This window comes from Dryobates pubescens, chromosome 34 (genome assembly GCF_014839835.1).
Source record: "Dryobates pubescens isolate bDryPub1 chromosome 34, bDryPub1.pri, whole genome shotgun sequence".
Classification (NCBI taxonomy): Eukaryota; Metazoa; Chordata; class Aves; order Piciformes; family Picidae; genus Dryobates; species Dryobates pubescens.
Window position 1 is genome coordinate 3,394,010 of NC_071645.1, and position 20,858 is coordinate 3,414,867.

Below are 20,858 nucleotides of genomic sequence, written 5' to 3' on the forward strand. Positions count from 1 at the left end.
TTCATTGTGAATAAATTCCTTACTCTCAACTTGTGCCTAAACAACCTAAATTCTTCCCAGCTTGGCAAATGCCACTGTGACCATTTCGCTCATGACTCGCCACCTCTCTTTGCTGCTCCTCCGTCACAACTTCAGCTTCCTCTTCATCACCACATTTACAAATCCTTGAGCTGTCAGCTCCATGCTGGCACTTATCCAAAGAGCATTCTCACTCCCTCCCCCGTCACTATATTGAGCCTGGGAGCTGTGCCCCATTTGTGCTTCCACTGCTAGCACCAAGACCTGCTCCAAGGTGCCATGGCAGTGTCCGAGCACAAATGGCCGAGAGAAGGTCCTCGGTGAGGAAATATTCTCATCCAAGCTCCCACACACACCAACATCTCTCTGCACAAATGTCCTAGTAATAAGGAAGTTTTCACATGGACCTTTGTGAAACTTATTCTAGCTTCACAGAGCAATATCACACACAGAATCACAGAATCACCAAGCTTGGAAGAGACCTCAAACATCATCAAGTCCAACCTGTCACCCAACACCTCATGACTACTAAACCATGGCACCAAGTGCCACATCCAATCCCCTCTTGAACACCTCCAGGGATGGTGACTCCACCACCTCCCTGGGCAGCACATTCCAATGGCTAACATCTCTCTCAGTGAAGAACTTTCTCCTCACCTCCAGCCTAAACTTCCCCTGGTGCAGCTTGAGACTGTGTCTTCTTGTTCTGGTGCTGGTTGCCTGGGAGAAGAGACCAACCCCCTCCTGGCTACAGCCTCCCTTCAGGTAGTAGTAGAGAGCAATAAGACTTTAAGACAAAAGTATTTTCTAAATACTGAAGTGGTTTCTGTCTTGGGGCCTGATGCCTAACTCAGGCTGTGGTCAATTTTTAGACACCTCCTGTGCAGCCTGCTGCACAGATTATCCTAGCAAATTTTCCCCCATTTATGAGAGCTTGGTTTCAGAATTAGAGGTATTTTGTTCCCATCACTTTAAGCTCCTGTGAAGCTTGGACAGATGAAAGTGTATTTACATCCCAGAGGAACTGTAATTTCAAGCAGAAAAAAACCCCGTGTCATTCCATCAGTTAGAGTATCTGCTGCTATTACTGACACAAAGTAGTGAGTTTAGGGATTGAGATCAAATATTAAACCAGAAATCATCTAATTACTGTTACTTCTGCACCTTCACAACATCTATCAATGCCTGGCACCGGTAACTAGCTGTGTACTATAAACATTCTTGTGCTGGGAGGAGAGCAAGAGAGATCCACAGCCCCAGTCCCTATTAAGCCACTTTCTTTTGGTGGCATGAATCTCTGTGTTTGTTTTCTGGTGATTTTTGTCAATTATGTCTTTACCCAATTAGCACAATCATACCTAATTATGTAATTAGGGTAAATATGTCATTTAATGACAATGTTCAATTACGATACATCTTGGTGTCAGGAAAGTTCCTGTCACATATTGTGGTAGGGAGAACTGCATTACATGGGGAGCTGTGTGTTCCTATGGAAGTTCTTGTGCCCCAGCACCTATTATTACTGAACCCTTTTAGGCCTCTTGGGTTGTCTTTTTCTTCAGAATCACAGAAATTATTTCACACTTCTGTGGACAAAAGGAAATCTCTGCCCCAGCCCAGCTAGTTTTATTGTAAAGCAGCAGTGTCATCAAAAATTGGTGTCCTTTTCCTTAGTGTAGCCCTCTGCCTTTCTGGAAAAGACTGCTGTCTTATCACAGAGGAGACAGAATTCAGGTTCAGTTGCTTTCAAATGGAGAGGAAATGGAATTGCATCAGTTCTTCCCAGGCAGATCAAGGGTCTCTATCACTGAAGTTAACAGCAGCCCAAGCCACTGACCTCTGAAGACATGAGATCGCAGTGCAAGGTTTAGTCAGGACTGGGAAGTTGTACAGGAGCATCACACATTTTACTGCCTATTCCCTTCATGGACTTCAAGTGAGAGAATCACAGAATTTCAGGGGTTAGAAAGGACCTCCAGAGATCATCAAGTCCAACCCTCTGCCAAAGCAGTATCACCTAGAGCAGGCTGCACAGGAATGCATCCAGGTGGCTTTTGAAAGTCTCCAGAGAAGGAGACTCCACAACATCTCTGGGCAGCCTGTTCCAGAGCTCCATCACCCTCACCATAAAGAAGTGTCTCCTCATTTGTAAGTGGAACCCCCTTTTCAGAAATGGTAATTCAGACACTTGCTTCCCCTACTCTACACTACATTGAGCTTGAATTTCATATCTCTGCCCAAGAAAGAGGAGAGAATTCAAGTCCAGAGTGTTTTTCAGGGATTGAATGGCAGGAATATTCCATTCTTTCAAAACACCCTTCATGCAAAGCAGCAATTTAGTTATGATCCAGGGAACAGCTGGGTTTCAGAAGGCAGAGTATTCCCAAATAATAACACAGAAATCAGTGCCTCGCACATTAATCTCCTGCAGCTATACCACACTTCTTGTGCATTTACAGACCAGTCCTATTGACTTTGCAGACACAAGAAAGACATTAAGGGTACCAGCCATGGAAATTCAGCACAGAATTGCTCAAGAAAAGTGAATTCTGTTTGGTCATTAGCATCTGCAAAATCTCAAGCTGAAGCTTGACTTTGAATCCTTCTGGCTGTGAAGGCAGAAGAAGCCACCTTCACTTTCAGATCCCAAGCAGACTACTGCAGGGCTAGCCAAGGAGGGGGTGGAAAGAAGCAAACACTCAAGAAGCAAACATATTGCCTTAAGTCATTGAGAAAAAAAGAAAATGAAATACCCAAACCCACAAATGATGTTGTTCCAGTTTGAGGTCTGAAATCTTGTTTGTTAAATTTCAGCCCAGAGTGATCTGTTTCACAGCTGACTTCCATAAACCTCAGACAGAAGAGATTTTACCATGGGAATGCTGACATGATCCCTACTGATTATCTCACCCATTCAGCGTTACATGATGAAGCTTTGCTATTAGAACTTGCTTGTGATGAGGAAACTCAAGAGGTTCAAAGGCTTACTGTAGCTCACAGAGCTCTCCTATAATTCTTTCAGAGACACTAAACAGGGCTGGAACTTCAAGAATCTGCAAAACAAGGAATGAAGTCTCATCTGGGCTCAGCTGAAATTGAGGTCAAGCAAACATTTTGAAAGCTATCCAAAATTTTTCAACACATTACAAATGTGGTCTGTGCCTCAACTTTCAGCAGGAGTTTCAGCAATCTGAAGATTTACTCAATGTTGCATTCCAGTATCTGGTACTTTCTAGGGCAAGGGTAGCCATGCTCTCACTCCTGAACACCATCTTGCTTTTTGTCAGCAGCTGGAGTGCAGCATCAGCTCTGGGTCAGACCACACATGGCATAGATGCTCCTTGCAGGGTCTAAGGGTGGATCAGGGATGCTGGCGGGCAAGGTGGCACAAAATAGCAAGGCTGATGACTCCAGATGACCCCAAAACTTAGAGTTTTGCTTAGCCTCGGCCTGCTCTGTGATTGGTGAGCTCTGTAAGCCCAGGCTGAATGTTCTTGTTTGGGGTTCTGGACAGCATGTTGAGATGCCAGAGCAGGGTTGCTTTCATACGCACACTGAAAAAGTAAAGGAGCTCATAGGTGATTGCCAGGAAGCTGTGCTGAAGCTTGGTGTCACTTCCAGGGTGGCATGGTGAGGCTGCATTTCATCATGATACTGTGTACCTACAACCAAAGGCTCTGCAGACCTCCTGGGGCTCATCTCTCCTCCTTCAGATCCCATCTCTCCTCCTTCAGATCCCTGTGACTAATACTACTTATTCCATACTCCTAAGTTATGGAGACTTCCTGACTCAAGGATAGGTGTCTTACTTAAAGTAAGTCTTGGATTCCTCCTCTAAGAGCATCCTCTCCTTACTGATTAAAAGTAAATAAACAAAGAGGGAGGGGGAAAAAATCAGATTACTGGAATAGTTATTTATCTGTCTTTTAAGAGTTTAACCAGATTTGATTATCTGAATAAGAGTATTTGGATATGGTTCAAATTCCAGGGTACACAATTCCATTCTGCTTATCATCCATCCCATTTGCCACTGCATATGGTTACTCTAATTACCCAAATGCTATTGTGTGCTCCTCTGCTGACAAGGGCTCACTGTGCTCCACACCAGGCAATACTGGAAAGAAAGGAGGAACACACAAATGTAAACATTTTCATGGCCCAGTAGATACCATGCAATGTACTTGTCTGCAAGAGACCTCACAGGTGCTTTCAGTGAATGATGTCAGTAACAGAAATGAGACATGGGTGTGTTATTTTGAGGGAGAAAGATATGGTTTATCTAATCTGGGAGCGGGGGGGGGGGGGGGGGGGGGAGGAATAGATGAGTTTGCTTGGGAAAAGCTTTGGTTGGTTTCTTCAGGCAGGAACTATTGTTTCTGCTTCAAACTGTAACTCTGCTCCAATGGAATGGAATTGCAGCAAAGCCTCCTCAGATGCAGACAGGGCCATGTAGGCATTTTTTCCTCTGAGGAGGTACCAAAGTAATGACTCTGCCTATTGCTAGAGAAAGGGACTGCATTAATTAAGGTCCCAGTTTTTGGAGAGGATATTGGGATTTGGCTTGGTTGTTTTTTTCATGTCCTTGGGGCCCTCTTGGTACTTTTACATTCAGGTGCTCTGATTTGTTTCCAGCTACAGTAACTGCTCTCTATTTCTTTAGGTTCCCCAGCAACATCAAACTGGGTGAAGTGTTCAGCACTTCCTGCCCTGAGCAGTTTTGCAGCGCGGCTGTGCACTGTTACGCAGTCGCTGTGCCTCAGTGACAGATGAAGAGATCTCCGTGCACTCTGTATGGCACTGGGATCAAAGCTGCTGCATAAATGTAAGCTCCTTCTCAGCAAAGGGGGGGGTGGGGGGGGTGGGGTGGAAAGAAAGAATTCATAAGGAACATACAGGTAGAAGCACCACAGATTCCAATTAGGTTTTTTTTTTCCATCCCAAAGCAAAGACACATTTCAAGGTTCTTCACATCGTTTTGTCAGACTCCAGTTTCACTCTAAAACTTAATGAAGTGAATACAACCAACAGAAAAGAAATACAAATGAATGCTGAAACCACAATGCAGTTCTTTTCAAAAGGCTGAGCTGAGAAACAAAGGGGTGGGAGGGAATATTAGAGGCTATGGCAAAAAAAAGAAGAGGGGTAGTTTAACAAGAAACAACCCCAAACAAATTATAACACCTAGTAAATGAAAAGGAGAAGGAGGGAAGGAGAAAGGCACATGAGCTAGTGGCAGGAAGGAAGAAGTTGGAGCAGAAAGGCACAGGAGATAGTGGAAGGAAGGCAAAATTTGGAGGCAGGCCATTCCAAGCACTAACTTTGTCTCAGACAGTGCAGCGAAGAGGTAGAGTGAGGGAGCCCTTCAATACAAAGACTCAGATTACAGGCAGTGTTGTGGCAGAAACCACAGCTCTGTTGTGCTCAGAGAAGCCATGCAGGCATTGCTGACAGCAGTGCTGATTCTACCAATGCCCATTTTGGCATCCTCTCTGCAGTCACACCGTTGCACCTCTTGCTGCAGAAGACAACAGTGCTCGAGAGGCTTCCTTGGGCATGTTTACCCTGTTCCATAAAGCAGAGGCCACAACATCACCAAGCTCATGTCAGGCTGAGCTGACACATGCCCACACAGTGGCACAGCTACCCTTTTTTCTTTGCCAAGCAGCAGAAAAACAGCAGCAACCAGAAAACATGCTTAGCCTCAGAATACAATGCAGCAAAGAGCCTGCATCTTACTCCCATCTCTGACTGCACATTTCTGAAGTTTGCTTCACTGAATGGTTTGGGTTGGAAGGGACCTTCAAGATCATCCAGTTCCAACCACCTCACCGTAGGCAGGGACACTTCCCACTAGCCCAGGTTGCTCAGTCTCCTACAACCTGCCCTTGCACATCTCCAGGGAGAGGGCACCCACAACCTTCCTAAGCATTCTGTTCCAGTGTCTCACCATCACAGATTGGATATTGATTAGCAGGCCCCAACATGGTAAGAAACTACACTAACATATTTTACCAAGAAAATCTGTTTCCTCTTTACTCTTCTTTGCTTGAAATATTGATTTTCTAATCCAAAAATAAGCTTCCAAACCCAACTGTGGTGTCTCATTTTGTGAAACATCTGCCCAATTCCCCTGCCATGGGCTTTTGGCACTCTCAAAGCAACGTCACCTGAAGTGCCAGCCTCTAGAAACATCTGTGATAAATTCCAGGCTTTTCTCAGCATATTCTGCCAGAAGCCTGATCTTTCCAAATGGCTTTGCAGAGAGGACACCACCAGGGAAAAATATGTATTATATTGGGAACTGTGTTTGACCAGCTCACTTCTTTTTGGTGGTTAGACTAAATGAGCCAATACTTCCTTTATAGCCATGACCATAGGAATCTAATGCAGGGAATACTCACAGCATTGAAAAAAACCCTCCAAACAAAATCCAGCCAAAACCCCACAACAAAACCCAATGCAGAATATTAACAGCCCCTCTGGGCAAAACAGTTTTTACTGTCACAACTTGATGCAAACTCATCCTTCTGCTTATCAGAACCCATGAAGATAATCAAGGGACTGAAATACCTCTCCTAAAAGACAGACTGAGGGAGCTGGGGTTGTTCAGCCTGGAGAAGAGAAGGCTTCAGGGGCACCTAATAGTGGCCTTCCAGTACCTGAAGGGGGCTACAAGGTGGCTGCAGAAGGACTGTTTCCAAAGGCCTGCAGTGACAGGATGAGGGGCAATGGTTTGAAATTAGAGGAGAGAAGATTTAGATTGGATGTTCTGCACCATGAGGGTGGTGGAACACTGGAACAGGGTGCCCAGGAAGGTAATTGAGGTGCCATCCTTGGAGATATTCAAGGTCAGACTCAACAAGGCTCTGAGCAACCTAATCTGCTGACTGCAGGGAGGTTGTACTACATGACCTTTGCAGGTCCTTTCCAACCCAAACCACTCTATGATGACACCCTACTCATTCCACTATGGATGATATAATGACCAGTAGGAAAGCCAAAGCAAAAGCAAAACCATACCACACCCCAAAGCAGATCTTGATGCAAGGTCCATATCCTGGGTAGTATCCCACACCTAGGTTTCAGTGTGGCCTTGCACCACCCTCACGTGAAAGAGCTTTATCCTTCCCCCTTTTCAGTCACCTCTTACTGTCTGTTTTCTGAGGAGCGAAGGCATTACTTGTGGACGTGGCATCAAAGGCCTTTCACAGTTCTGTGACTGAACCCACAATGGTGATGCCCAGCATTGGTTCTGTGCCATGGCAAAGGTAAGCACTCACCTGAAATACTACCACCTAGAGACAGCCTAGCAGCCAAAGTTCTTCTGGAAGCCACACATCCACTAGCCTGCAGCTTTGGTAACTTAGTTTCCTATATATCTGGGAGGGCAACAGATTCATAGATTCACAGAATAATTTGGGTTGGAAGGGACCTTGAAGATCACTCAGTTCCAACCTCTCTGCCATGGGCAGACACCTCCCACCAGCCCAGGTTGCAAAAGGCCACATCCAACCTGGTCTTGAACACCTCCAGGGAGGGAACATCCATGACCTCCCTGGGCAACCTGTTCCAGTGTCTCACCACCCTTACTGTAAAGAATTTCTTCCAAATCTCCAGTCTAAATCTGCCCTCCTCAAGGTTCAGTGACCACTGGTTCCTGTCCCCAGCTGCCTGGTCACACGGAATGCCAAACTGTGCATTCTGTTCTCCTTTTCAACAGCTACTTCCAATTCACGGGGAGAAAGAAGAGGAGTTCAACCAAAATTTTATTAGCAGAAGCCTTCTACAGTAAATAGAAAGCACGTAGAAAACGCTGGAAAGTCAGCAAGGGAGAGAAAAAAAAAACCCACCCTTTTTTGGACTTCAGCAGTGTGCGTCACAGCAGCCAAGTTCAAACCCAGAGAAATTTAAAAGTGGAAATGCAGACCAAATCTCTGGTAGGATTAACACTGAAAGCTGCTGGAAAGAAATAGTCAGAGTTTATTTTGAGTTTACAGTCTAATTATTTTCATGTAGAATCTGTATATTGGTGGGGTTTGGGGTGTTTTTTTCTTTCTTTCTTTCTTTTTTAATGACTGCTTCCAAAATAATTGTTCCACTTTCACAACTTTCAAAATGTTAGTTTCATGCAGCAGGTTTTATGCTGCCTGCTTACGCGAGGTTGGTTTTTTTCCTCCCCCCTGCTTTACCAGTTCTTTGGTGCTTTCAGTATGGTTATTTTCCTTTATAAACTACTTTTAAAGACACAAACACCACGAAACTGGAAGGAATGGAAATCTGCAAGAAACTAATTTTTTTGAGAGAGAATAAGAGTTGGAGGGCAATTGGCACACACAGAGCTTTGAGCTTGCAGTACTCTCAGCAATTCCAAGTTACATGATAGGAAGGAGAGCAGAAGCGTCTTCTCCTTGCACAAACCCACAGCCACCACTAAGCAAAGAAAGGATGGATCCACATCACTTGACAAATGAAACCATTTTTATCTGCTTTCCCAATGACCTCAGGCTGAAAACAACCCAAGAACAGTCCTTGCCATGTCTCCATAGACAGACTTCTGCACAACGTAGCTGAGATTTCATTTCTCCGGTCTGATGTCAAACAACTCCCCTCCCCGGCCCCGGCCCATTCTACACAGGCACAAATGAGTTGCTGGTTTGCATGAGTGTATTTGAAGGCTAACCAAAGCTGAAAGCTGATATGATAATTGTAGGACAAGAGCTGCAGCTCTAACTTTATATTTCTCAGAAGGGAAAAAAAAATAATAAAAGGAAGGGGGTGTTGGGGGAGGAAGGAAGAAGGCATTAGACAAAAGATTACCAGCACTTGAACGCTGTCAGTTTAAATGCTTCAACACAAGGCTTTGTGCACTTGCCAGACAGACACATACCTATAGATACAAGCTTGTGTGGAGTATGACCACAAGTTCGGATCTACGGGTTTGTGGCAACAGGCAGGGATCTCTTCTGCAATTTGCTAGGTTTTGGGCTTTTGATTTTAGATGCCAAGAGGAAAAAAACATTTCTGCGAATGGAATTTCAGAGCTGTTAGTAAGTAGCAGCCTTCATTCTCCTCAGCACTTTGCAAGATAGGGTGGGGGGTGGGAAAGAGTTTCTTATTGACTTTGCTTATAACATTAATGCTCTGTTGCTACAGCCTCCTTCACTCCCATGCAACCCTTTGAAGACAAAGAAAAATCAGCAAAATGAAAGACATTTTAAAAGATGCAAAACTAACCAGCTCTGTGTTTCTTTCTGGTAGGCACTTTGCTGGACAGAATTACTGCTGAACACACGGGGCTGAAGAACGGAGAGGCAGCATTGGAGGTGCATAGCTAACAGTGTAGCAAATCATCCCAACAGCAAAGTTATTTTGTGTGTAATCTGAGTTGCAGTGCACACGAGATAAGTTGTTTTGTTTCCATTCTGGCAGCCTGGTTAAAACAGAAGAAACAACTGGGTAAGAGTTGTTCTAACTTTCAGAGAAGTTATTGCTGCTCTGGAGTTCTATTTTCATTCTATTATTATTTTTTTTAATTAAAATAAAAATTTATCTCTGCTAAACAATCTAGAAATGTCTCCTAGCTCCAGCTCTCTGCTGTCTCACTGCATTTCTTGCTAAAAAGAGACAAATACAAAACTTCTTTTGGCCCCTTCTGTCTGAAAAACAGTCATCGAGCGAAGTTTTACCACTGCAAGCAAGAAGCATCCTCTCCTTCCCCTGAAGTCTCCAAGTTTTCTTTCCTGCATAACTAACATTTCCCATTAATGAAATTTTACTGGGTGGGCAACTGGTGGGGAATTAGGCTGAAGAGCAATCTGGCTGTATGCTCCACGTAGAACTGGTGGACAAAATCAGTGAGTTTAATTGCTGCTTGAAGTGTCACATTTTTTTCTCTTTCTGCCTCTTCCCTGTCTTCAGAAGGTAAACTCTATACTAATGCAAGCCAACTTTATCCTCCATAAAATGAAAACCAGTGAACACTTGGAAAATAATTTTGCTATTTGGATGCTTTCATAAAGTTTCCCCACTTCTTGTGCAGGTTCTTAAAATAAATCACTTCAACCTTTCCAGCCTAGTAAGTAGGCAATTAAAAAAATACAATTTTCCTTTATTGGTATTGCTGCTTGGGCTGGCTCACAAGAAACTCCTGTTCCCATCCAGCAATAGAGACGTTAAACTTTCACCATCTGTCCAAAAGGTTAGCAAAAGTGATCATCTAAGTTTAGATTCCTATGCTTACACCCCGATACCTACCTTAAAAGAGTCCAGTTTTCAGCACTCAGAATTCATGCCAAGAACAAGGAGCTGCAGAGCTTCAGCATCTTTGGGGAGGGGGGTGGAAATAATAACAAAAAATCAGGACAACTTTTATGTTGGAGCCTAAATGCAATTTAGGAGCACCCAGCATTCAGAAAGCTCTAGCCTTGCAATCATTGTGCAGCGGTCAAGGCAATGGGTCAGGGAGCACGTGGTCCTGCAGACAGAACAGAATCACATCCTGCACAAATACACGTATTGTGCACTCCTTTGGAACAGAACTGCAAATGGAATATAACAAATGTTACCCTACCAAAAATAACCCAAGCCCTCCAACTACAAAGCTCATTTATTTAAGGGAACCTAAGATTAAAATTCAAACTGTCTTTTAATTCTTCTATTAGGGCTTGATAGGGCACAGCACTAGGAGCCAGGACCGCTGCTGCTGCGTGTACCCAGTGTTTCTTACAATGGCAAGGAATTTTTCCATCAGGCTTTTTGCATGTCTCTCTCATGCTACCATGCAAGGCAGAGTATTTTCTTTATGAGCATAATATTATTTATAGCAATGCATGTATAGGAAGGTAAGCTAATTTGCATGTCTCTCTGCTGGCAAAGAAAGGTTTTAGTCCTTTCATACGGGACAGGGAAAAAGTAGAGATCTCACTGAAGTCCTGTAACCTGTGGAGGTTATATTTTCACTAGGTTTTCCTAGCTCTAAAACTACTTTCCCCCCCTTAATAGCTCACAAGCTCATTTTCTAACCACTTGGGATAGTTCAAGTCCTTGAGGGAAACCAAGATGTAGCATTTGGGTGGCCTCTACATACCTCCTTGTGGTATAGGACACGTGTCCTCAATTCTGACTGGTCTGAATGGAAGTTGCAGGCACCCAACACACTCCAGCAACTGCTCCTTGTTACTGAATTATTGCAGCTCTTCTCAGAGACAGAACTAAGCCAGACCTTCTGAGAGCCCATCACATGCTTGTAAGGGCAGCTGTTAGGTGTTGACCCACACAGAAAATACGCCCTTTATTTAGTTGCCTAAAGGAGGGCTGATCTCTGCTGCAGTTCTGGGCAACCACCTCCTTCTCCCTTGCTACCTGATTGGCTTTTACAAAACAAAAGGGAAGAAGGAGTCGCAGGATCCATCGCCATAGTTTCAGTTGTTAATAAAGGAAAGAGGGGAAAAAGAGAAAGCAGCAACAGCTATTTCTAGCAAAGCACCTATGCATGCCAAATAAATCACGCGAGCACGTCCCTGCTATAAATCTGATCGACCACTTCTGCATTCCTGGGAGCCCGGCAGAAAAGGCAGCTCGGTGGCACAGAGATTCCGTTTAGTGGCACCTGTATGCTGTAAATTACAAGTACCCAGGAACCAACCTGCTCCTTTTCATACATTTTGGGAAAACAATCTCATGGACAGTTTTTGAGCCAGTGGACTGCTAAAGGCAGCAGCAAACACACACAGTTTTATGTTTCCAAGGATAGGGAATTATTGTTTGAATTAGGTTTGGTGCTGGTTTTCTTTTTCTTTTTGGAATGAGCGCTGCTTTTTTCCCCCCTCCTTTTTTAAGATGGATTTCACTAATATCAAATATATTCAGGGAGACTGAAAGAGAGGTGTAGATTATCACAAGATCTGGCTTCTGAAACATTTTCCTACATTGATTAATCATCCAGCTATTGTACCTTTTGAAAACCTGATGAACATATACACAGTGGCAGGAAATCCATGATAGGCAAACAAATCAATCATCTTCACACTCTAGTTGCCTTGAATGCTAAGATCACAAATAGAAAGTTTCAATCTGTACATTAAGGATCAGATATTAAGGACTGTGATACCCTTATCCTAAGGTTACTTTGCTTCACTATCAATTTTACAATATTTCATTGATCACAGGATCAATAAGGCTTTGGTACCAGAACCTGGGACGGCCAAAAAATGTAATCCACTTTCGTTAGTATTAATCCAGTGTGAGACTGGCATTTGATAGATTTCTAGCCAAAGAAGTACAGAAGGAAACATGGAGAACTAAAATCTCTAAAGACATAACATTGGGTTTTGGTCTGTGGGTGGTATTCTTGCAAACCACAAAGCATAAATGCCCTGGTCCAGGAAAATCGATCATTATGGAATGCATTGTGTGCCTGAGTAAAAAGCTGTTTGCAGCCATTTCATACTTCTGCCACAAAAATAAGACAAATAAGAAACACGACTGCTAAATAATTCCCATTCTTTCCCCCCACCCCTTCCCTTCTGATTTTAACCTAAAAATCTATTAAGGCCTATAAATACTCATATATTTCTATACATATATGTATACACACAAAGACTGCATCTTAAGTTTAAAGACCTGTATCGATAGATTTCTGTATTTCAAATTATATTTAAGGAATGATAAGGAAAAGGAAGCTACTGAGTGGAGAATGTATGAGAAGCCAAATTACCTGAGTAGCAGCATTTCACGGAGATTTCTTATCCAACGTGCGCTGCCATGTTGCTAGGCCCAACTCTTCGAGGAAGGTATTCTGGAAGACAAAATATTCATGGCTATTTTCATGGTGTATTATCAAGAAGTGGATTCCACCTTTATCCATCTAGATGCTACAGCTTTAGAAGCAAAAGGAACAGACAAGTTCCTAAGAGAGAAATTACTCCCCCATCCTGATATCCCAATTGTTAATTATTTTTTCCCCCCTTTTTTTGGGGGGGGGGGGGGGGGAGAGAAAGGTTATTTTCCATGTTCCACCTTGGATCAATCCACTCCTACCCTCCCTCCCCCCCAATCCACTCCTGCCCTCCCTCCCCCCCGCCACCCCCAACGCCATGAGTTCAATCTGTGGAAAGAAAAACATTTTCTTGTAACACAAACGGTTCAGAAGTTTGCCAATTCTATTCCCACCAAAGCCAGAAAAGCAAAAAGAAAGCACCGTGGAGGCTTGCAACAAGCAAAGGCAATCCTTGCTAGTTAGTACCAACGCTTCAACTTCTTCAACTGCTTAGTTATCAGAGACAGCTCCCTTATCCAATTAAAGTTTGATAAAACGGAATCAAAGAGGAGGATATCGTTACCTGCTTTTGAGAAGGTCCCCCAAGCAAGGCTTTTTTTTTTTTTGTTGGTTTTTTTTTTTAAGCTTTTTGACTCTTTTTTAAACACTGATACAAGGAATAATTATTTCTCTCTGCCGATGCGATTGTTAAAAGAAGAAGAAACCCCCGGATTGTGGTGGCTTCGTGGATGCTATTCTTTTTGCACCACAGCAGGATTCTTGGCTGCCAGTCCAAGCTGCTTTCACTTGCCAAGTTTTAAGATGCCGGTTTTGCCTTTCATTTTATTGTTCCTTTCGCAACGTTAAAGACCGACTTAAAAAACCCATGCACAGCTGCTGTTGGGGGGGGGGGGGTGGGGGATTGGAGGGAAGAGAAGGGGGGGGGGGGAATTATTTGAATTTTGCAGGAGAATGGAGATGAGGAAGGAGCGCGCTGTGATGTAACCACAACGACACCCACAGAAGTATTTCCAATCCTGGGGGGGATGAACTCGCCGCTCAGAACCCTGGCGCTTCCCTACAACGCGGTTGGGATCTGATGTAAGGGAAGGGAATAATAAAAACATCCAGACCTGCGACCAACTGTAGTCACGTTAGTGGTGGAGGTTGAGACTTCCAACCCCACCACCACCACCCACCTATCTTTTTTTTTTTTTTTTCAAATCCACTTTTCTGTGGATTTAAGACCATTCTTTCTCATTGAGGATTTCTTCCAGGGGGTGCAGGGAAGCGGCCTGACAAAAGGACTTCCCCCCGCACATGGACTCCTACACCACCTTTTCACCGCTTCCCTCTGGTAGGAGCTCGCCCATGCCCAAACGCCGCGGCCTTTCTCTTTGGACGCGATGCCACCATGGAGGGGCTCAGCACCACGGCGCCAAAGCTTCCACCCAAATTCAGTCTGGGGCTGCGAACTCTTTCATCAAACACTTTCATTTATTGTAAGCAACTGATTTTGGGTTTGTTTTGGGTTTATTTTGTGTTTTTTTTTAATGCAATTGTGTAAAAGGAAGGTGAGACTCAATTTCTACAAATCCCTAACTTCCCTCTCTATGAGCTGATTTATTTTATCTGACCCAATGCAGCAATAGGACTGCTGGACTGGAATCAAAGCTCATATGCATCTAAATGAACAAGCAGCAGCAAAAAGTTGTGATCCTCCTCAGAATTTAACTATTAAAAGCATGATGATGGCTGATGCTCAGTATGCATTCTACAGTACAGAATGATAGACCTCTTTCATCAGACACACGCAGAGTCAGTCTGAACGACTGCTTCTGGCTGCAGATGTTGGAGGGACATAGACTTCCTATCTGTGTAAAGAAAATTCCCCCTCAGACATGGCTCCTTGAGTTCCCCAGACCTCCAGGCAGGGTAAGCAGAATGGCTGGAAATAGGACTATTATTCACAGTACATAGGTGACTGTTTATACAGCCTGTGAGACGGAAAATGGAAGCTGTTTCAAACATAGGATAATCGAGGGTGCAAACAGCTCTGACACCAGCTGTTGGATGTGCAGAGCTTTATGGCTGACTTTACAGCAGAACTAACTGCAGCTAGCAGGAGATGAATACCCTCCTGTATTTAATATTTTAAGAGGTGGGGGGAAAAAAGAGAGGCAGACTACAGACAACTTCAAGTTTCGATGAAAACCAACAGTCTTAAACAAAAGCAGCATGTAATAGTAAGGGTGGGGGTGTGGTGGTGGGGGGAGAAAAACAGAAGCTTTGTTCTAAAGTGGAAGCATAAGATGTGAAATTTCAAAATCAGATGGCTTGGTCTGTGATTTCTTTCATTTAAATGAATTGATCTGTTGCTAAACTGCTGCTCTGGTGCCAAGAAACTTTTAACTCCTTCGGCTCAAAACTCCCCGTGTTTTGCTGTTTCCTCTCTTCTCCCAAGCACATTACGATCAAATCAGAAAGCAGACATTAAAAATGAAGTGGGAAATAAAAACAAACAAACCAACCAACCAACCAAAGCAAAAAAAGAGCATAAAAAAATGGGGGAATTAAACCCACAAGCACATGCAGAGCACAAAAGAGCCACGATATGGAGCGTATCGGTGCTTCGTTAGAACTTCTACTGTATAAACAACGTGGTTCTTGTTCTTACAACATTGCTATAACTTGGAAAGGAGACAGAAAGGCCTTCAACCTTCACAATTCCACGTACAGCAAGAACTCAGGGGCAAACCCAACAGAAACAGGGTTACCAGCAAGAAAAACAACCGAATCCCTGACCTAATTCATTGCAAACATCCACTTACCGAGAATGCCTTACACACTTCCAAAATAACCCCTTTTCCTACACATGTTCAGCTATGTTGAATAAAACAACCCCAAAGCACAAACCAACCAAAAAAAAAGTAAACTGAAAAGCTCTCAAAAATAACTCAAAAAATAGCTGCCTTGGTAGAATTTGAGTGAGAGTTCCCAGAGCTTTATTTCCATTTTGGTTTGGATTTGTTTTGCCCACTTGAAAACGAAAAGGAAAAAAGAAAGAGAAAGAAAGAAGAAAAAGGAAAAAAAAAAAAAAAGACCAAAAAAAGAATTCAAATAGAGATGTTGTGATTAGAGAGAATTCCAGGGGGAGGGAAAAAAATATTTATGTGTAGAACAAAGAAAACAGTAACAAAAATATTTCTATACCTATATCTCCCCCACTTTCCAGTTCTGCTGCGGTTCCCCCTAAACTGCTGCTGCTTGCTCCAGTCTGCTGCCTGCTTAACAACGGAATGACAGGCAACATCTGTTTGTAGAGAAGCCAAGATCAAGCCTTCAAATTTATTTATTTTTTTGGCTCAGTTTCTTTTTTTTTCCCCTTTCCTTTTCTTTCTTTCTTTTGTTGTTGGTTTCCCCCCCCCCCCCCTTACACCCTCCCCCTAGAAAGCTTTTCTTTAAGAAAATCATCAACAAACCAACAAAAAAATCCCCAAACAAACAAACAAAACCCAAAACCAAACACCCCCTCCCCACCCCCACCAAAAAAAGAAAACAGAAGTAAAAGAAAAAGTGCACAGCAAGATTTTGAAAGCGACTCAAGTGAGGCAGCAACTATTTTCCCTTGAGTTATTTCAAGGTACAGTACTTCGAGGATAACTCTTTCCTCTTTCTCTCTCTCTCTCTCCAGCCGCCGTCACCTCCTCCCCTGCTCTCCCCACCCTACATCCTCTTCTCTTGCCCCATGCTATTAATAAAGTATCACAGAAACTGGAAGGAGGAAAAAAAAAAAGCCAACCTACCTTGATCACTAATAGGCCACTCCCTCCTGTAGGGAGGGAGGGGGTTTCTTCAGTAGGCAACTAAAAAAAAACCCCATTGTACGGGGAGGGGAATAATGGGATGGTTCTGGAGACAGTCTTGCCACAATCCTCTCACCCTCTTTTAGTTATTTCCCCCACCACCCCCCTTTTTGGTCTCTCCTCCATTTTACAGCCTAAGAAAATGCATTGTGCATATTTGGAAAATGAAAAAAAAAAAAAAGAAATTGCTTCGAAAGAAATAAATATGCAACAACAAACTAACTAAATAAACAACTAAAAAACCCAGCTCCAAAACACAATTCAAATGGCTAACAGAGTCAGTCTGCTGCCAATTCTGTGGCAAATCAGGAGAAAGCACAATAATTCCACATGCTGAGATGTGAACCACTGGAAAGAAACCAACTCTCTAGAAGTCACAATGAGAACTATTACGGTGCCCCCACCCCCAGCCCCACTGCCATCCCTTTTGGGGTCTCCCCCCTCCGCAGCCTGTACCCTCCTGCCTCCAGGGAGGGGTTTGAAACAAAACAAATTACAATAATAAAATAAAAAAATTTAGGCCCTAATTTAACAAAAGGAAAAGGAGAAGGAGGCAAAAAAAAAAAAAATAAAACCCAACAAAACCACAACAAGTCCACCAAGCAAAGCTATTCAAAAAGTCAGGGAATGTTTTATTCACTGGTGATTTGGGACAACGTTCCCACGTGTGCACAAATGCACACAGCCCCCCCCCATGAAAAAAAACAACCCACTCAACCAAACACCAAACCAAAACAGAAAATTAGGGGGAGAAAAAAAAAAAAAAATAAGAGGGGGAAAAAAAAAATCAGACAAGTTGCTAAGGAGACTTGTGTAAACTCAGAATACAGGCACATTTCTGGCCTTTCCCCCTATATTCCATCTCGTATTCCGATCACGCACCACTGCGGCACGATTGCACCAATGCACTGCATTAATCTTGGCCTTAAACGGGCTGACTGGCAAAGCAAACTGTGTGTATATATCATCTTTCAAACTTAACAAGTTAAAGGGAGAGAGGGTGGTGGTGGGTGGGGAGGGCTGGAGTGGGGAGGGGGTGGGGGAGAGAAGGGGGGGCGGGAACCTTCGTGCTGAATATAAAATATAGGAGCCGAGCTTAGTAAGGGAATTTTAAAGAGGAAGTGTTATCCAGGCATATATATAAAGCTGCAAGCCTTCCCCAGCTCTCCTGCGTCTCTCCCTCGCTCTGTCTCTCCTGCTCCTCTCTCTCTCTCTCCCACTTCTCCTAACAAAATCCCCCATCCGTCCCCTGGCAGATGTCTGAAACCCTGCCAGATCTAACAATGTCGGACCCACTCGCAGCCACCAGACGTTTGGGGCTGCAGACTAGCTCATTCTCTCAGCACAGTGGGGTCATAAATACATATTAAACAAAGATGGAAATTTTATTTCCAACCCCCCCCCCCGCCCCAGTCCCTGATGAGCGTGGTCCTAAACCATACATTTAGAGAGAATGTTTTCACCTTCTGCTTGTAGCAAAGGGTAGATTAAAATCAAAGCCTGAACTGTTTGTGGAAGATGACTGCTGCTACACAGTACAACCAATCTCTCAGTGACAATGCACCAGGTCTTAGCTGGGACAAATGTGTCGCCCCCTTGGCCCCCGCCCCATTCCCTGTTATTTGGGTGCAGGAAATCTCCTTCTTTAAGCTATTCTTCCATCTCTTACAATCTCAAATCCTCTGCACTGACAGGCAGCTCGGTACAATCATTCAACACCTGCCTTTTGCTTACTTTTTTTTTTTTTTGTAGACAGCATTTCACAAGACAAGGATTTCAATCCTCACATGAGGAACCCAGTAAGCTGCAAATTCAACAGCAGCACATACAGGAAAAGCCAATTTCATGGGCTGTGCCTTGGAGCTAGTCCTAGAGCATTACCCAGCTTTCAGGCCTGACTGAGGGCTCTCACTGAAGGTAGAAAGTCCAGAAAGGGAACCTGGACTGCCCTAACCAGCATCATCTTCATTGTATAGCGAGGCCAGCAAACTCCCAGGAGAAGCAAGTCTACTTGCTCAGCATCAGAGGCTTCCATGCCAGATCTGAGAGCCTTCATTTCGGCTTTGCTGATGCCACACCACGGTTACATTCCATCCAGGAGAAGCATCACCATGCATCAGGTGTATAGGATCAGATGCTCATTCCCCGCCCCAGTACTTGCTATTCACGTGAGGGACTCAGACCCTGTGCTACAGCAGGGGTGAGGGTGCTGAGCAGCCACATATCCCATGGGCTTTGGCTCAGCTGCAATGTAAGATGCAAATGGATAACTGTGACTAATACTCTTGACAAAGCATAAAGGAGGGACAAAATGGAAATCTGAAAGAAAAGGTACAGTTGGATTCCGAGCATCACGTGGAGAAAGCAGAGGCTGGCCATCAAGAACAACTCTACTGGTATCTTCCACTTAACCTAATGACAGTCTCACTCATAAGACTATTATCATGGCACCTGGTGGGGCCAGTTCTGGCAGCTCCAAATGACAGCGTGGGGGCATTACCAACAGAGGAGAAAATTACAAAGTTCTAATCACTAAATCTGGGCTCCAAAGCAGGTGGCTGCAGAGTCACAGTGCAGAAGCTAGAGAGTGAGGTATGGATTGAAAAAATGCCTCCCAGTGGGTTAGTGCTCAGCTGGCTATAGAGCCACCCTGAACTTCACTCCCTGAAATTCAGAAGTGTCTGGCATTGCTTCCACTCATCATTTCTCATCCCTTTCCCAGACATCTGCTGGGAAGTGAAACATTTCACTCACCTGACTGCTTATCTTTGTTTGGGAAGAACCACCTGAAACAGAAACACCAAATGAACAAGTTAAAACTATTAATTTAAGAGAAAGCTTTGGCTTTTGCCCTAGGAGACAGTGAGAAGGTAAGACTCCTCATTAAAAACATTCTTCCTCAGTCACTGGTGTTTTTCTGAGTTAAACAAAAGCACATAAAATAAAGATTTCCCTTTCCCTATCTTGCTCAGTTCTTTTGTACAGATAGATGCTCCAAGCCCAGCAATACAGGGCAGAAGCAGCTGCCTTCAGGACACCAAGTTTTCAGGGTCCACATCCTTACACATGGCTGAAAGGAGGTTTAAGATGTTGCACCTTTACTGTTACTGCTTCTACAGCAGAGCCAAGAGAAGGGATCAGGCCACAGCTTCTCACAAGTGTCACTGAAAAATGAGTCATTTTAACTTCAAACCAGCAAAGGAGATGGTTAACCAGTCACTGCAGTAGATTAGGGACTGCTCACACTCTTCTTTGCCCTGGGTGAGCTGCAGTGGGGACAGCTGCCTGCAGACATTCAAACCTTTAACCAGTGCAGTTAAGCTGGGAAGAGGATATTTGCCTTCTCCTAGTCATAGAAGTCATAGAATCAATAAGGTTGGAAGAGACCTCAAGGATCATCAAGTCCAACCTGTCACCCAACACCTCATGACTACTAAGCCATGGCATCACGTGCCACATCCAATCCCCTCTTGAACACCTCCAGGGATGGTGACTCCACCACCTCCCTGGGCAGCACATTCCAACAGCTAACAACTATGTGAAGAACTTTCTCCTCACCTCCAGCCTAAACCTCCCCTGGTGAAGCTTGAGACTGTGTCCTCTTGTTCTGGTGCTGGTTTGCCTGGGAGAAGAGACCAACCCAGGAGCCATCTGTAACTTGCCTTTGGAAATCTCCACTGCAGAGCAGACATACCCAGCTCTGCTGAGGCTGAGCTAGTCTTTCATCACTGAGGTAGACAATGGAGCCCCAAGCAGCCCTGCCTAAAGGAACATGCTCAGCATTGAGCAAAGTGACTGACTGTACCTGCACTGCTTCTGTCCAAATCCATACTGACCACCAAGCAGCAAACCCTGCATGCAGAACCTGCACACAACTGCAGTGTTTCTCCAAAGAAACCAGAATCCACAGTTCTCAGACCACTAGACACCTATTAAATCACCAGGCCCAGTGACACAGGGCATTTGCAAGGAACAAACATGGATACAAACTGAAGTAGTAAGGCAAAGCAGAAGAGGCCAAGATCTGCAGATGCAGAACTAGTGAATCATGTGCTCTCCCAGTTCTGGGCTCTAAGGTTTTCGGAATTTCTGGTGCTGAGGTTGACTAAGTGGGGCTACAGTTTTGTTTTGGTTGCAAACTGGAAGCCACTATTTTTATCCACAAGTCCCTCAAAGCATCTGTTTCTCTCTAGCTATTTAAGACCTCCTTTTATAAG

At 44.0% G+C, this 20,858-nt stretch overlaps 1 long non-coding RNA gene across 4 annotated transcripts in view; it reads right to left on the minus strand.

Annotated features, from left to right (window-relative positions):
• LOC128898860 (uncharacterized) overlaps positions 1–20,858 on the minus strand; it is a 50,482-nt gene that overhangs the window by 15,301 nt on the left and 14,323 nt on the right. For 2 of the 4 annotated variants that reach the window (XR_008462998.1, XR_008463001.1), the window contains exons 1-4: positions 19,396–19,428; positions 12,734–12,814; positions 10,273–10,340; positions 9,253–9,448 (exon numbers count right to left, since the gene is read on the minus strand). This is a non-coding gene — a long non-coding RNA (uncharacterized LOC128898860). Of the gene's footprint in view, positions 1–9,252; positions 9,449–10,272; positions 10,341–12,733; positions 12,815–13,358; positions 13,411–19,395; positions 19,429–20,858 lie in introns of those variants that run through there. The other 2 variants (XR_008462999.1, XR_008463000.1) reach the window with 2 other exon arrangements.